Genomic DNA, 13,504 nt, shown 5'->3' on the forward strand with positions numbered 1-13,504 from the left:
CACAAGTGGGTTTAGGTGCTAGTGTGGGAAGGAACGGAGAGGTTTGGGATGTTACAAAAACAGTACATCCAGAATCTTTTTTTACTCTTCAGATTTACTTCTACTCTTTAGGAGGAGTTTGTACAGTGAAGTACTATTTTGTGGTTCTTCTTCAAGACCATTAACTCAATATAAAAATATCAGCATTGTTTTTATTATCTGAAAAGAAAAGAGCTCAGAGCTGAGTTTCTGTGCAATGCTCAGTTCATTAAACAATGACTCAGACGGGGTTTTGTGGTGGAGGATTCAGCTTTTCCCTAGTGGTGGGATCAAGATGTCCTGTTTCCATGATAATCTACCTTTCATCTCCCTCACATTGCAAAACTTGTTTTTACCTTGATCCCACACAAACCCGTTAGTTTCTTGCTTTTGTTATTATAAATTATTTACTTTAGAAATGCTGAATCATGACACTGAGGTTAGAGAAAATTGTATTTATATTTAAAGTAAGAATTGTTCCCACATCATCTGAAGATTCCCAGACTATTATTTTTGCGTGTCCTTACGTTTTATGTTTTGATAAAGTTCAAGTGGCATTTGGTTTGGCCCTCTGCAGGGAGGTGACTTTTATCCTGCAGATGCTGAATCCCAGCAGAGAACGCCTACTAATGCCACATGGGATGAGCCCTGCCCAGGTGAGTACCTCCAGCATGTGCCCACCAGCTCTGCTGCTGACTGGCCTCTGCCAAGCCCACCAAGGCCCAGTACCAGCCTGGAGATTCATGCTATAGGTGAGCAGTACAGGCTGCAGCTCAGAGAACTGTTGCATGAGTGCCATGGCCTGGCCTAGCCCTGTCCCTCGGGTGCCCTTCTGTGGGCTGAACCAGAGCCCACTGAGCAGCCTGGATGCGCAAGTGAATCGTGGGCAAGGCCACAATGTGGTTATCACCCACTGTGACTATCAGCACAAAGGCAACCTCTCCCCCATCTCCTCATCATAAGTTATGTCCTGGTAACTAGATCACATCTGCTGTAACTCTGTGGATAAAACATGTCTGAAATTGATATATTTTTTAAATATATAAAACATATATTATAATATATATATAATATATTTTAATATATATTTATATTTATATATTTATTTTTATAAGTTTTTATAAATACAAATATGAGGTACAGCAAGCATGTGTAAAACAGTGTGCAACTGTAAAGGCTGTAATTTACATTTTGTTTTGTTCTGCCAGCTAACAGGTGCGTGATTCACTACCCTGCCTACTGCCTATGGGATGGCTGCAAAGCCAGCACTACTTGCAGAATAACTTGTGTGAGGAGATGCCAGGCAGGCTGCCTATGCTGATGACACCTTCCAGAGGCCAGCTGAACCTGAATCGGTTAATTCCCTTTCTCTATGTATAGACCTAGGCTTCTTTTATATTGCTCCTGGTGGTTCAGTTTCCCATTTTCGCAGCTCTCTTCTTCTGAAGATGTCAGCAGTGTTCTGTTACTGTGGACTATGTAAGCCTCAGCATATCTTCAAAATAGTTTTATCTGCCCATTTTACAGAAGGACTAGGTGAGGACAGATAGCTCTAAGCAGTTATGTGCCAAGTTAGGTCACAGACAGGAATAAAAGTCCATTTCCCCCCCTTTGTTTCTGCAGTAAGATGTTGTCAGTTTAATCCAGGCAACTGTGTCAAGAGACAGAGTTTCTCAGCAGGGCAGAGTGAGGGTCTGTGTGCATGTGAGAGCCCAAGCTGAGAACCAAATGAATGCTGAAGTGCTCCATTCCAGGGGCAAAGAAAAATAACTATTTCATATGTAAGTTGCCCTGTTTTTTATAACCCTTCCCATACTTCCTCACTTGTTCATGGATGGACTCTCAGGTATCATTAAGTTGCTCTCAGGCACAGCCATATTGCAGGTGCTCATTTCAACCGGACTATAAGGAGAAACACTAGAGTCCAAACCTCAGAATTGCTATGGGACCCTGTAACGCAACCACAGCCTTCTCTTTTCCCTGGCTTTACCAGTAAGCCATGCATGTACTTGATGCTTGCTCCTTCTTCATGTGCAAGCCTCTGCCAGGGTGCTGGGGAGCTGCATGTGCGCTGAGGGGCAGGCAGAGGCCCTCACCATTGCTGTGCTCTGCAGTGGCTGCAGGGGCAAAAGCGGATGCCGAAATGCTGCAAGTGGGGGATTTTGAAATAGTGCAGGACTAGGGGAGAGAGCGCAGGACAGGTGAAGCAGGAACCTTTGGGTCCTGTGTTAGCATTAGAAATCTGACAGAAAAGGGACAATTGTAGGAGTACAATCAGAGAACTGTGTTCTCTGGCTGAGTGCACTCCCTTCCCAGCTGTGCTGGGGTGGAGGTGAATTTCCAGTGCAGCAGGAGCACTAACAAGTTAATGTTTAACATTATTATTACCTCATCTTCCAGAGGCTCCTTCTAAACATAACAATTGACGACAGGCTCCTGATAGTTTGGAGGAGACCGACCTCAGCCCTAAGACTATGATGAATATGATTTCCCTTCCCCCTCTGTTTTGATTTTCTGCTCTGTTACTCCAGAGCATTGGCTGGCCATGACCCCTGGCTGCTTTTTCTGTAATTACCAGCTCCTGCCAGATTTACTGTGGAAGTTAATGTCTGTTCCAGCCAAGTCAGCCCCACTGTTATATTGTACGAGACAGTAACCCCTTCATTACAGGCAGAGCTCGAACAAAACAAAACAAAGAATCAGGAAAAGGGTTTCTAGAGGCTGTGTAGTAGGCCTTACATGCTTGATGAGGGTGCCAAATTAACATTAGCACTTTCATTACGTAGAAGCAACACCAAAAAATCTTCCTCAAGGTCTTTCAAATTCTGCAGAGCATATGCAGTGGCTAGTGAGGAAAGAGTAAGAAAGAAACAAACTATAAGGCTTTCTTTTCAGTCCATTATGCTCCTCTGGGACTTTTCTTCAGAGTCTCTGCATGGTCTGGTGGGACTTTTAAAAACAAATTAGTATTCTGATGTTTTAAAGTTACCCTTAAGTTTGCAAGGATTTTTTTTTCAGTTGTTTTTGCAAGTGGTGTGTTTTTTTTTTTATTTTAACATATTTAAATAAAGTTGCTAAAAAGGGTAAGATTCAGACTCACATGGATATCCAGCAGAGGCATGTGGCTCAGTGGCGGCCCAGCCATCAGAAAAAAACCTTGTATCCACAAATTCAGCCTGAGGTTCGGCTGATCAGAACAGTTCTTGGGCTGCATTCATTATAGCAGTGCACAGAGCATTTTAAAGTTTTGTAGAAGATGAAGCATACTTGATATTGGTCAAGGGATACATGCAGTTAAAATAATGGTCAGATTCTGATCAAAAATTTATTTGACTACCTGTGGAATAATTCCATCTAAGCCACAGGAGTTGTGGGGTGCAATTCTTGTATATGGGGTCATGATGAATAGCCACAGTATTGCATGCACCATGCAAGCAGAAGTGGCCAAAACAGCAGTGAGCAATGTTAAAAGCTTCTAGCCTAGATACAGATGGAAGATGATCACAAAGGATCAGGGATCACTCCAGTACTAGCTTCTAGCTGTGACCTGTTACCACACATAGGATGACACTACCAGTATACCAAGGAAGCTATAAGACATTTGCAGCAAATTCTACTCTAAGGCTCCACAATTTCTGTCCAAGATTTTTCGAACAGATGTAGTGTAAGTGCATAGTATAACATGCACAGGATTAGTCTGGTGTTTCCAGGAAGTACCAGATATACTGCAAGCGCCCTGCACAGTTGTTGTTTGTATTTTAGATACAGCAGTATATAGATAAAGAAGGCAGTACATACACAGAAGACCTGTGCATTGGGCTTTTTTAATGTGGCTTTTTTAACACAGTGCACGTGAACGATAGTACAAGTTGGGATATTGCCTTTCCCGTGCACTCCAGAGTGATTCCTGGGCACCTGTCTGAGATTCAGATCTGCAGCAGGGGGCTTTTATCGTGATGGGCCTTGGAAAAACATGAAAAATCTATAAAGTCAAAAAGAAAAAAATCCCCAAAAATCCAACTGGAGATATTTATGTGTGGAAAAAGAGCACATGGCTGAAACCGTTAGATGTATGGGTAGTTCCAGTCTTCACCACAATCTGAATCTGTGGTTTATGGAGGATAACTCAGTGCTGGGGAAAAAATATCTCTTTGTTCCTTACCAAAGCCATCAGAGCCAACTTGAGAACTTGTGGGACTGGGAGTCTGAATGCTTGGTAGCAGTGGCTCTATGCCTGTTCCCACTGTGGGACAAGGGACATATCAACAAAGTTGGGCTGGAAGTAGCAGTTTGACACCTGGGGACTAGCACACAATTCAGCTTTCAGATAAAAGGCTTTGGGGCCAGCCAGTGATGACTGTTTCACTGATTTTTGATGCCAATGTTTGACGAGGCAGCAGAATCCCAGTAGGTATGGATGCTGGCTTGTTCTGGGTGGTGTGCTTTGCTACACGTGGGGAGCAGGGAGAGAACCACAGAGAGAACCACCTACCAAAATGAGGAGGAGGTTAAGAATGCTCAGATGTAATCTGTGACATTCTGGCCTAAGACCTGGCCTAAAACCACAAGGAAACTCACATACCGGGCTCTCTAAATCCTGATGCAGAGTAGAGACAGCAAAGGGGACCATACAGGGGTTCTCACTGATGAGGCAGACCTCTCAACTCTTTTTGAGTACGTGAGACAACACAGTGGCCTGTCACGGAAGGCGGGGATTTGTCTGGCAGACCGGTACTATGAGAGGTAGGGGTTGTGGCAGGAGGCCATGGTGGCCTGGCCACCTGCCAGCCAGCACAGCTCGCTTCATCGGGGACTTGCCGATCTGCCGCCCCGGATGCGCAGCCTCACTGCGCACTGCACGCGTGTGTGAGGAATTTATTATCCTCGCAGCAGGGAGGCATGAGATGGGAATCAGAGTAGCTGGGAATGCATGCACCGGCCTTGTGCTTGGTGTACAAAATGTAGGGATCGGAGCAGATGCTGCAGAGCAGCACTCTGTCAAGCAGTCAGGCAACCGTGGTGTGAGGGTCTGCCGTTGCAGAGCGGGCTGCCGGCCTGATCAGTCAGATACTTGCCCCTGTCAACAGCTTGTACCTATGTTTTGGAAAGAAAGGAAGCATATCTGGCCAGAGATGCAGTGCTGTGGTTGCCTTTCTGCATCTGGAAGATATGCAGCATTGTGGTATCCATCCCTTCTCATGTCTTGAGTTTAATGGGCATTGACCCAAACTGAACTACAGAACATGACGGAGACTGAAGCCAAAACCAGCTCCAGCCACACACTTCACCTCTGTAAGTGGGGATGGCATGGGGGTGCCCACGCACTGGGCCCCGGGTGGTAGAAGGAAGGAGCAGAGCCTCTGCAAAGGGCTTCATGCCCATAATGACGGAGGGCCTCACCTCTCTGGGCCTCCCCACAGATACAGTGCTAGTTCCTTATGTGCAGTAATCTAGCACCGCCTAACATGTATTTTCACGTTAGGAATCTTATAGGATGGATAAATGTGTTACAAGCCATTTGCAATATCTTTGTGTAATGAAGAAAATTTTAAAGCTGCAGTCTGTAGCTGCAGCCTGGCCTAACCTCTGGTATTAAAATAATTAAAAATTTTCAGATTCATAATTCGAACATAACTGGATTTATAAAAAATTAGAATTAGACTCTCTTAGTTTCTATACACCTTTTTGAAAAAATACTTTCAATCTATAGTGAAAGGTGGAATATACTGGCAGCATCTTTTAAAGTACCTTCAAGTGCAAGTAGGTGTGATGAGAGATCTCAGAGGAGGCAGGAGCGGGACGTCCTGTTGCTCCTCTTTATAATGCAGACTAGAATTTGCTGCTGAATTTTACTTGCAGTGCAGTTTTGTTTTGTGTTTGAGTAACTATTTTTATAGTTACAGGCAGGGACAAGAGTTTTTTTGTGTCTGTAAAACCAACGGTAAAGTAGTGGAATTCATCAGTTTGAAAATGGAAGGACTTGCTTACATTGATCTGCTGGTCAACAGATATCTTTATGTGGAGTGTTTATTATTGATTATCAGGTATACTGGAGAGTCTGCAGTGAAACATGCCCTATCGTAAACACCATCAGCTATCTGGTGATCAGGCTGTGGGTTTTTTCTTGTGGAGATGTAGGCTTAGGACAAACCCAGCAACAGAACAAAAGCTTTGTCAGAAGGAAGGGGGTTTGCAGCATATGAAGTTGGTTTTGATTCATTCCCGAGCTCAGATGTTGCTTTGGGAAATGTATTCTCTTCAGGTCTCTCACTCTGACTCTATAAACAGAGGCAGCGAGTTGCATTTGGAGGCACTAAAAGTGATTTAAATGATTCAGCCTGGGATTTTTGCCAAGCAGCACCTCCTTCTGTTTGCTGTGGGGGCTTTTCTGCCCTCCCCTTGTGAGTTGTTTTTTTTTTTTTTTTCCATCCATGCAAAATTTTTTGAGACTATCCTTTAAGACAGTCTCTTTCTCCGAAACAGAAGAAAAAAGTTTGCATCTCCAGATGGACAGCTGCTCCCCGTTCCTTTTGATGTTGCTTTTATCTGCCAGGCCAGTGCTCTCTCACCCTCTCCCCGCCCCCGGAGGCAGTTTCCATGGGGTCTCAGGGGAGCTTTGTCTCTCACATGTGTTTAAAGAGAAATGTAGAGCTGACACAAAGGCTCCACGGCTCGACCTTTCGCCCTCTGCAGTTATGAGGGCCATAAAGCTCAAGTCCCTGGTAACAGTGCCGATGACCAGGGCAGCTCTGGACACAGACAGAGCTCTTTTGGCACAAAAATTGTTTAACTAAAAATAGTTCTAGGGAGGAAAATAAAAGGTTGTGCAAACTAAGCAATGTCTTTTATTTCCTTATTTGGTGTTACTGGTAATAGGATGAATTTCTTCAGTACAGCCAGAGGCAAATGGCTTCATTGCATTTAATATCAGATTTGAAATGCATCGGGCACAGATGAAAAGCGGCACCTGTGAGGTACAGGGAGCAAGTATGGGATGACCAGGCTACCAGCACATGAGAGGAAGGCAGAGCTGCCCTGCAGAGCTCAGCTGGGCCCGGAGTCTCAAGCCCGTGAGCAGTGAGCCTGCAGGGACTGTGCAGGGACAGCCGCTTCTTCTCCCTGGGGCAGGGAACCACAGAACTGGGCAGAGGCAGGGAGCAGCCTCATTAGCCAACTGGCAGCATTAGCCTCAAGTCTTGCAGAAGCGCAGAGGAAGGCACCGCTTTTCTCCCATTGCTCACAGCTATGAGACCTCTCACAGAGGTAGGTGTCCAACCTGGATATCTCCAACCATGATTTGAGACAATAGCTGGGCAATTTTTATTTATGTATTTATTTATTTATTTTAATCACCATTCAGGCTAGCTACTAACAGATGTTGAATCTAGGTGGGCCACATTAGAGGTAAAAAGGTTTTTCCTGCTGAAGTTGTTGTCTTCAGCCTAAAATGGAGCAGGGATGGAATAAACGTAGAGAATGGGGGAAAAAAAAAAAAACACATAAAAAACCATCTAATTCTCTTGTGTCCTGCTGGGTGTATTTGTTTGCAGGAGAGTTGTGGGAACATTGAGTTTCTGTGCGTTAAGCTATAAAAAGTAAAATATTTTTAACAGCATAGTGACTTGTCTGGAATAGCTGTTGGCTGAATGATAAACCTGCTCTCCTCAAAGGTGCCAGATACCAGAACAAAAATTTGGAGGTGGGCTTTTCATTTCTGTAAAGGAAGCTGTAATGTTTGAGTACTGGCTGTGATAAAGGGCAGGTGACTATGAAGCCTTGTTCCCTGTTTTTCTTTTGTCCAAATTAAGCTTGCTGCAGTGTGGTCTGGCCATTCAAATGGTGTAGGCAGGGTGGAGGAATGCTGCTGAGCAGGGGGGTTGACTGTGAGTATTAAGAGTCTGAGCAGGACTTTCAAAATCTCCATTGCATCTCATTATTGTGAGAAAATGCCTTGTTTTCTTTGGGAGCAGGTTGTTTGGGAGCAGAGGACACCTGTTATCTATGTGTTTGTAGGTGTATCGTCTTGATGGGTTTCTTACCAAGGCATAGGTCTGTGGCAATAATAAGACATTTCCCATGAATCTTTCCTCAAACTTTTGTTCATCCATAACAAATAAACAGGGCCACTTGCTGTGCAGCAGAGGGATAGGATTTTTCTCATTCACAAAAGAACTCAAGGGACTTTTATTTTAGGTTAAATAAAGCCAAGAAAAGGTGTGTGTGTGTGTGTGTGTGTGAAATCAAGTCTTCAAAAGAAAGAAAAACCTTGGCGATTTATGCTGAGGTTGTTATTTTGTTTGTTTGGGTTCTTTTATTACTAGTGGGTTTTTTTTGTTGTTGTTGTTTGTTTTTTTTTTTAAACCAAAATACAGTTATTGTTAGAGAATTCTTACACTGAAAGGAACACAAGGAAAACACAGCCAGCATCTCTTTCCACTGACAGGTCTCTTGCCCCACTATCTTTTTGTGTGAAATGAGCAGCTTAATGTGTAAACACCAAAGCTCCTGTGACACAGTGCACCAACAATTGCATGCAGTAATTTTTGTCGTAGCTGTATGTGTCTGCTTGCCTCACGTGATAAGGTGTGGCATGTACACACTCATTTTCCTCCTACTGTTTTTTTCCAGAAAGCTGTAAACTAAACATAACAGTGCACATTTTCTGAAAAGTATGATTTACTCTGAAATCTTTGGCTTAAAAATGTTGCCTGGAGGAGAAAAATCTGTCAGCCCAAAGGCTGGTGATTTGGCTCATGAACTGGTTGTCATTCCGTGACCAGACCAGGGATATTATGCTGGGGGAAGGAAAGGTGCAAATAAGGAGTGAATAGGACAAGCCTTTCTTTGGCTCTGATCATCCTTTGGTGGTATATGAGCCTTCAGGGGATCACACGACTGGATTATAGTAAAACAACCCTACAGCTCTCCTAAATCATATAGCCTTGTAGAATCAGTGAACTCAATCTCTTGCCTCCCATACATCATCCTTACACCAGACAGATCCTGAATGCAGAGCTGAGTTGAGCTTCTCTCACTGCATCCAGAGCATGCACCTGAGGTTAATAGCAGATGATCCTAATCGCAGCTCCCACAGCCCCAGGCTAACTGATAACTCTCTATTCTGACTGCTGACCCTGGTAATCTTCTCATTCCTGAGAAGGAGCAGATATTGTGAACCATGGTTTCTTAACAGTTGGGACAAAAATAGTTGTCTTCTTGCATAAAGGGTTCAGATGGCAAACTACAGGAGCAGCAGTGATTGAGCAGCCAACATACAGGGAAAGTTTTGCATTGCACTGCATATCTGGCTCCACCACAGGCCTGCTCTTAGTGACCCTTAGGGAAACAGTTATTAAAGGCTTCACAGCTTCATTCTTCCTCTGGAAGAAAAAAAACAACCAACCAACCAAACAAAAAATCCCCCCCAAAAGCAGATAATAGCAGGCAGAGACTCTGAAATGATACTGTGAGGATAAATTATTATTTAGTGTTGTCCAATATGCTTTAATGTTTCCGAAGAAAGATGGGATGTAGTATATGCAATTAGGAACAAAACTTTGCTGAAGCTACTTCAGCAGTTACACTGCTTCTGCAGCAGCCCTTCAGGCTGCAGTACCACCGAAGGGCAGTCTCGTGAACTCTCCACTTACGCTTTAAAACCTCTACACAGGCAGCAGCAGAGTCACAGATGCAGCTGCAAGAAGAAACCACACACCACAGTTGTGCAGGTGTGTATGGGCCCCAGTGGGAAAGAATATTAACTATTTCCTGGTAATAGGAACACAGAGGTCCTTCACACTTGCGAAATAATCTCAGCACAGTTCCAGGACATGGACTTTTGAATTCAACTAACTTGTGGATTATATGCCCTGTAGTTTCAGTGTAGTTGGGAAAGCTTCTGTGTTATGATTTCCATCAGTGCTAGTTCAAAGCTTTGTGTTTGGAAGGAATAGCTGGTATTTACCAGGGTATTTTCAAGATCAGATGTATTTTTTCATAAGCTAATCCTATTATTTTCATCTGTTCTTGAAAAAAAATTGCAGTGGGATCATTCTTTGTGCCCAAAAGGTAGGCAGGAGTTAGAATTCATAATTCATTATTTAAAAGTTCTGTCTTTTTGGAATCAAATTGTGCATTACAATCCTCTCTAGTATATTCTTTAATTACAATTATTGTCTGAAATTGAAACTGCATGATTGTTTGCAAAAGTAACGAGGCATGTTTCCCTTCCCTGAAATGACTGAAATGAGAATCAAGGTTCCCGTATGCATGTGTATGTAAACTATATTTTGAAATCATTTGCTTTGAAATTACTTCCAGTTATCTAGTTTTCTGAAACGCTAAGATGCAAATTTAGGCAAAGTTGGATTTTTTTTTTTAATGTGCTGATTATCTGTGAACCTGGTAGGATTTGCTGAGCTGAAGCTGCTGCAGAAGATAATGATGTTCTGCTGAAACACAGCAATGCTTCAGAGAGCCCTGATGATGATAATGCATTGAAATAACAACATGTGGCATGGCAATCCACCCACACATCATAATGCATCACACCAGAAATGTCACGATGTGCTGATGGTTAAGTTTCTCTTCTGAAATCACAAAGCTTTCAGTCTCTGCTCCACCGCTCACAACAAACGGGGCTGTTTTGTTTCACGTCTTTGACTGGTTTCAGCTGTACCCAGCATCTTTCCTATTTGAGGTGGTGCTCCTTAAGCATTTTAAAAATGAAATTCAGAAAAATATTTACCTTTCCAAGTTTCTGTTCTAACAGCACCCCTCCTTAACAGTAGGAGGCTGTAAAACTGGGCAGAAAATCTAATAAGAAAGAATTATGGCACCTGATTTTTATCCTTCTTGCTTTCAGGCAGAGAAGAAACTAGCCTCTGTTTTTCAATTCTGAGGGAAATCAACTTCAGTTACTTTTTCAAATGTCTTTGAACTTCCATGTTTAAAAACTTAGATTTGGCAAAAGTTTCAGCAGAGGTTTACAGTAGTAGCTAGTTGGAATGACGGCAAAAGCTGAACTTCGTCTTCCCCTTATGTCGTGATAGCAGAATAGTTACAAGACAGCTCAGTTGCAATAACTTACCAACTTACCTTCAGGAGTTTCTGCTTCTCTTACCACTGATGGAACTAAAGCAAAGATGAAAAAAATTTAGGAAATATTGCATGAATTGAGCTAAATCCAAATAATGCCTGTCTGTCTATGCTTAGGTTAGGAGCTGATAGAGCTCTGGTGCCTGCACCCTAAATTGCAATTTTGAGAACTTAACTGCTGCTTAACTCTGCAAATACCTGTGTTCAATAGGTACTTCAACTCTTAACATCAAAAAATCCTATTTAAGCACTCTTAAAATTCTATTACTACATGTGCTTACCAGCATTTCAGTGTTTGCAGGTCAGACAAGTGTGACTTCTATCCCACATCAAAAGTAAATAGAGATCTGGAAACTAAAATGATGTCCTCTCTGCCCTTCCCTCATTTTCCTTCTTGGATTCCACATGATATTGATGTCCCTGCTTTTTTCTTCTTCTCCCGGAGTAACAGTGATGACAGTAGTTCTGGTCATATGTTTTTACACTACAGCTTGGTGGTTGCAGCAGTCTTCCCAGTATATACATTAGAAATCTCAAAGTAAGTGACAATCTTAATATGATTAAGTCCATTAAGATTTCTTCCATCCTTATCAAGAGAAGTGCTGTTCTGCTCTTGTTTCATATCCCCAAATTACTGGGGAGACAGACTTAATTCCCTTCTGAAGAGCTTGAAATTCACATTTTCCAGCTCTCCGGGATGTCTTCTAATGATTAGAGAAGAGGCTGTGGTAGGACATATCTCCCTGTGTAAGTCTTCAGCAGGCAATGGGAAGACAACAGGGTATGCTGTGTTGGAAGAGTTGCCATGGCTATGATCCCTACTGATGAGGGCACTTAGCTTAGCTGAAGACTGGGCTTCTTCACCCTGCCTGAGGGCTGTTAATGGTTTAAACAGCTACTGCATGAAGAGCAGCCCTGAAATCAGCATATGGAGCCCAGCAGGTCCCTAACCATGTGAGTGCAGACTAAACAGTTACCTACTTTTCTTTTGGTCCAACTCATTTCTAATGCTTTCCTGAAGTTATCATCTCAACAAGAGGGGCTGGGAGTACTTAAGTACCCTGAAATCTCTTGTCTAGTGGCCAGAGCACTCTCTAAGTATCTGTGGAGTTACTGATGAGGTGGGAGTGTAGTAAAGGCCAATAGCAGGTGCACATCACACTTCTGGCTAACTGCACCTGCTAATACATAATGCACACATGAATCATGTGATGGTGGCTGTGTAGCTGTGCACTGCATATTTCCCTCTACGTTTAGTTCAGACCTGTGCCTGGCCCTGCCTCCTAAGAGGTCTGAACCTCCTCAGGGTTCTGGCTTCTTCCCCGTGGGACTGAAAATAAGGTGTCACGGAGCCTGGCCCCATAGTGCATGAGTTCCTCCTCTGCACTCAGCAGAGCCACCACTTCCTCCAGCACGGCTGGTACACACACATGAAAGTAGATGTGACTCAGTGCAGAGGCTTCTTAGGGAAAGGGCTCAGGAACTTCCTGCACAGACACAGGCTGTGCCTCCCCTTTGTAAGCACTCACAGGGGAAATGGAAGAAGAGAAACACTGAGGGTGGGAAATAAGACTGTGTTTTCATTTCCTCTTTCTTGTTTGTTACTTGGTCCTTCTCTAGTAAAAGAAAAAAAATACAACAACAAAACCCCAGCTGCACCTGTTTTTTTTACAAAATGTTCTCGTGCACTCGTTCACCTCTTGGTAGCACTGAACTCCAGAAAATACGGTGCACTCTCTCTTTAAGAAAGCCTGCTCTCAGCCCAGCTGTTGATTTGCCTGAAGGTGAGACCTCTACTTAAATTCATGGCTCCAGCTGTCAAAAGCAAAGAAAAGCAGCTTTTCCTTGGCGGCTCTCTGCTTTGGGTAGAATTTGACATCTTCCTCAGTCAGCAGAATTTAATCAGCACCGAGTGCCCATAGCCTCCCAGCTTCACCGCAACCGGCTGGGGGGGGAGCCAAACCTGGGGAGGAGAAGGGGGAGAGTTCGCAACCAGCAGGCACAAACAGACACAGACACAATCAGCGGCCCCTGCAAGAAATCCAAAGCTTGTCACTGTCTGGGGAGAGCCTCATTATACCCTTTGACTTAAGAATTGCTGTTATCATTCAGTAACCTTAGCCGGCTTAGGCTTTGCTGTGTCCTCCTGAGAAGCTGTGAGCAGGTAAATGGAATGAGTTACTGACAGCTGACAATAGTACTGATTTCCAAAAGAAAGCCGATGAAATGGGCTCAGGGATACTGTTTCCCAGACTTGAGAGTAAGTAAAGCCAACAGCTCCTACGATTGCTGTGCTTTGCTTGCCTTTTTCCTAGCGAAAATAATGCCTGCAGTGATGTTTGCATGGATGTCTGCAACCTAAATGATCTAGTTAATAGCAAAACTGCTT

General features: G+C 43.5%; 1 non-coding gene across 1 annotated transcript; it reads right to left on the minus strand.

The window, feature by feature from the left end:
* Window positions 1–11,631: 11,631 nt before the first annotated feature.
* On the minus strand, window positions 11,632–11,744 carry LOC116216723. The gene has a single exon (XR_004160040.1). It is a non-coding gene; the product is annotated as a U6atac minor spliceosomal RNA (small nuclear RNA).
* Between the last annotated feature and the right edge of the window lie 1,760 nt (window positions 11,745–13,504).

The sequence above is a fragment of the Meleagris gallopavo genome, chromosome 5 (genome assembly GCF_000146605.3).
Source record: "Meleagris gallopavo isolate NT-WF06-2002-E0010 breed Aviagen turkey brand Nicholas breeding stock chromosome 5, Turkey_5.1, whole genome shotgun sequence".
NCBI classification, from domain to species: domain Eukaryota; kingdom Metazoa; phylum Chordata; class Aves; order Galliformes; family Phasianidae; genus Meleagris; species Meleagris gallopavo.